The sequence below is a fragment of the Opisthorchis viverrini genome (genome assembly GCF_000715545.1).
Source record: "Opisthorchis viverrini unplaced genomic scaffold opera_v5_17, whole genome shotgun sequence".
In the NCBI taxonomy this organism is placed as follows: Eukaryota; Metazoa; Platyhelminthes; class Trematoda; order Opisthorchiida; family Opisthorchiidae; genus Opisthorchis; species Opisthorchis viverrini.
Genome location: NW_008751673.1, coordinates 1,675,615 through 1,680,080, shown reverse-complemented (window position 1 = coordinate 1,680,080; position 4,466 = coordinate 1,675,615). Strand labels below are relative to the sequence as shown.

The window sequence follows — 4,466 nt, the reverse complement described above, 5'->3', positions numbered from 1 at the left end:
GTGTTTCGTTCCCGACGTAGAGGCATCTGGGGAAGACAATTTGATTGGCACAGTTGAATGATGGGCAAATCAAGTTGTCCTACAAACCCAGGCTAAGGCTATCTGCTGTTTGGGTTTGAGTCATGCGCCCCAATCCGCGAGGACGACCAAGAAATCCGAATTCTGGAATCAGTTACTCAACAGTCATGCGCCCCAATCCGCGAGGACGACCAAGAAATCCGAATTCTGGAATCACGTTACTCAACTGATTCTCCTCTGCAGATGCCGTAAGGTTACAACATATGGCGGTACAATCACCAGCCTGATGATAAAGGGCAGATCATTAAGACTTAAAATCGACATCTTCACAAACAAACAGATATCGACGACCAGCAACCGCAAAAATCACAATGTGCGACCAAAGCCCGTAAGAGCTATAAAAATAGTTCAGTAAAAAAGAGGGTTTCAGTTAATCTGATCAAGGGGAATAAATATGGAGATTGGCTGTCACATGGTGTTGGAAACGGGAGCACAATGTTGGTAGGCTGCCTTCTACAACCCACACACTTAAGATATCTCCAAGCCATGTGAGCATGACAAAGCATCCCACATTTTAAATTTAATGGGCATCTGGTTCGCCCACGACTGTACTGGTCTGCTGATGGATTTAACATACGGCGGTCTGTCATTATCTGGCTCGCGTCTGCTAATATACAGGAACGCAACGACGATGTGCAAAACGATAGGGAGTACACTTCGGAGAATTCAAACCGATCGACACGCGTTAACTCTGTGAACGGGTGAGATTCCAAAGTCGCGCGAGCACCATATTTCATAAGTCCCATGCATCAGCCAAACCGCTTCTTGAATATGCCAAACAAGTTCTCCACTCAGGGCGCAAGAAGGACGAAAATGAGTGTAGAGGTGGCTTCTGCAGAGCCGAGTCACAGCTTTTGACTCCTCACACGTGTATACACTCAGAGCACCTGTCGCGCCCGTTTCTCTATGTGGCCGTTGGACATATTCAGAGCTGAAAATCTAGGATTATGTCACAGCGGTAGAAACACTGCCAGCAGCTAGGCGCGCAAGACAGAGTGAACCGTTTTGATCATTCCGCCGGAATCTGAACTGTATCTGTTGGCCACTCAAGGTCGTCAGAACAAAGCGAATTGTTTTTCACGCCACACCAATGACCTTCACGATATATGCCGAATTCACCCCGGCTGTCGCAGGTCCTTGCGGGCAAAACGTATAATATCAGCGTTGTGGGACTCCCGAAAGCTGGCAAATCGTGCTTGTGCAATAGATTCGCGTTACCACATCCAGATTTTTATCGTGAAGATCATCTCAGTGTGCTGAGCTCTGTGGATTTCCGCAGCGCCATTGTCAACTGTGAAAACTGGATTTATTGGGGCTGCGTGTCAAGACAGGTAGAGGACTATACCGTTAAATTTAGAATCGTTGAACACACGGAATTCTTGAATGCTTCCACCCTTCAGCCTTTCGTATCTGCGAAGCAAGGGGCATCACAGGATTATATTCAACGTTGTTCGGCCTTGCGCCTCTCATCTGAGCACAAACTTCGTTACATATGTAAAGATCAACTTGGACAGGAGGGGTTATATGAGCAGGAGTACTTCCCTTCGGGAGGTATTGAGGTCAGCGGCTTCGTCCTCGTTTATGACGCAACCCCGCGAAACTCCGAACTATCGTCGGAAGCCCCTAGGAACTGTGTCCAGCGTCCCGCCATACAAGAGTTTCTTACTCACTTATTAAAATTGAAGAAGCCTGTGGTTTTAGCCCTATCAAAATTGGACTCTTGTTCACCACAATGGGTTGAGGAACTTTCCCTCACGTTGCAAAAGTGCAATGAATTCCGCAGGGTGCCTGTTATTGAAACATCCTCTCACAAAAATGTGAACGTGGAGCAAACGTTTTTAACCCTAGTAAAGTTGATTGACAAACCACGGGGTGCGAAGTTCCGAAATTTACATTTCCCCCAAGCTCTCCAAGAAGAAGAAAATAAGATAGCCTTGGCCTACAGCGCATTCCGCAACTTGTTATCTCATGCGCCACCAACCTATCTCGAAAATTGGGAGGCGTTTATGAAAAGATATAGCCAGCAAGCCGGAGTTGCAACGTACGTTAATTTGGTTGGGACAACAGGTGCTCAGAATGTGTTCGGTCGATATATCGCTGAGCGCCAACTGATGACAAGACAGAATAATCTCCACAGGATTTCACAAGTTCTTACTCATTTCCTTCCTAGACTTGACTCAATACGCAATAAGTGAGTTCATTTGTTATCTCACCCAGGTCAGCTGTATGATATTTTGCTTATCTCGGCCGAAGGAAGGCGTAGACATCTAAACCAACTGATTGCACATTTGTTCCCCACACAGCCTTTGGCTCTGTTGATCGTTCAAACTTTGGAGAAAGCCACTCAACTGATTAGAGTAGTTCGCTGAAGTTCAGTAGGTGCAAAGGCACGCGTGAGTACGGGATCACAATCGTCTCTCCCTTCTACGATTACTCTTAAGCTCAGTTAATTTCATCGTTGTTTTGAAAAAACTGTTTAGATCATCTGTACTTGTGATGACAGACGTCATATTTTTTCACTTACCCAAGTAATCGGCCGAATTTTTGCTTGGTATTCCGTTGATAGTTGTCAGCAGAAAATTCGCTCGCCAGTTTATTGTACTGAACAGCCGCGAAGGCCTATATTTCTCAGGTTGTCCACATCATGCTCGGGCACCTGGTTCACTTCGGTTGCTGCTCTATTGAGCTATACCTATACTAGGTAGCCGAAGGAGGGAACACTTACTTATTAGGACCTATGTCATGAGTTGCTAACCAATGAAACAACTTGTGATTCTGGCCCAAAGACACCAATTCGATTAAGTCATATGTCAGTCAGTGACCATTATTTGACATGGTTTTCAGGGGAGAGGACAATTTCCGAGCAACTGAGCCTACCGCCCAACGCTTCTCTACGTCTTCGTCGAGTTGTAGACTTCGGCTTTTGGTTGTTTCCTTTCTTCAAATGGCTGGGCGAAAACGGTGCGAGGTAGCTCGTTCTCTGGTATGCAGACCACCTGGTGTAGCCAATGCAATTTCTCGTAGGCGAGGTGTGTCCTGTAGAACCATTAGTATTGTGGATTAGATGTTCCCACCAGATTCTGGCAGTTGTTTGGGGACGATCTTCGAACACACGCCCATTAGGTGCATTCCGCACGTCAAGACTAACCGTGTGCCATGGTGCAGTATGGGTCGCACTTCTGTGAGGTATAACAAAAGGATTGTCACACGGGTCTCGTGGGTGGTACAAGCTGCGATTCAAGGGATGATCCACGTAACCCCTCATGGACTGACTGGGGGGCGAGATGGCTTGAGTGGTTAGAGCGCGAATTAACTGACCGGAATGTCCTTGGGTTCGAACCAAATCATTGCCTCTCCATTCCCTCTGTCTAGGCTTGGGAAACTTAGTAGTATCCCAGCCCTCGTACTTTCTGGTGGCATGGTAGCTAGGCACCGAAAGCCAAAAAGCGCACATAATCGTCACCTTGTGCTCTAGATGACGACCGTAAAGCGGGGAAATATTGAAGAATATATATGTATGCGCGAATTTACTGACCGGAAGGTCCGTGGTTCGAATCCGACCTCCGCCACTCGACTTCCCCTGTCTAGGCTTGGGCAACCTGACAGTATCCCAGCCCTCGTGCTTCCTTCGGGTGGCATGGCAGCTAGGCACCTGAAGGGTGCTACAGCTGAACGCTTTTTCCCTTTTGTATATGTGTGCAGGTAAACAGACGATGAGCGTCACCATATCTGCCTCGGCAAAAAGTTTGTACATCGGGGTGTCCAAGCTGGCTTACACATAAAAATAGGGGAAGTGTGAGCTGCAGGGGAATCAAGCTCTATTATTCACAGACCCTAGAATTACCCGTTCCACTTTACGCGAACTGTCTCCTGTGACGGGACAGGTCAGTTTCAAGGGTGTTCCGCACTGTTTCTGCTCACGGCCAAGGACATGGTTTGCACACAACAAGACGCAACACCGACTCTATTGCTGGCTATGAAGAGCCGTGAAACTGAGCAGGTGTGCACTGAATATAGGAATCAACATCGAGGCGTTCCAATCCTCCCGTATTTTCCCTTGCTCTTAATACTTTAGAGTAAAGGTGTCAGGATAATCAAGAGCGACTCACCACTTTCTATGAAGAGTGCGCATGCTCTATTTTGCTATAGCAATGAAATTGCACGCTGGGCTCCTGTTATGTTCTCTACTAATCAGTCAATCAACCTTGTCAGTTACACACGAAATTGAGAAGACAAAAAGCCTTGAGGAAATTATACTGCGGCAACTGAACAGCCCATATCGAGATTCGAAGAATCAGGAATGGGATGGAACAAACAGTCCAATGAAAGGCTGAAATATATAGAGAGAAATGTGAGCAATATGTTCGTAGGAGGAGTGCCTCCTAACA

General features: G+C 46.8%; 1 protein-coding gene across 1 annotated transcript in view; it reads left to right on the top strand.

The window, feature by feature from the left end:
* Positions 1-1,184: 1,184 nt before the first annotated feature.
* The window catches only part of T265_01577 (hypothetical protein), a gene marked incomplete at both ends in the record, with an annotated part of 41,810 nt that continues 38,528 nt past the window's right edge, over positions 1,185-4,466 (top strand). Inside the window, one exon of the mRNA XM_009165636.1 lies at positions 1,185-2,273. The remainder of the gene's footprint in view (positions 2,274-4,466) is intronic.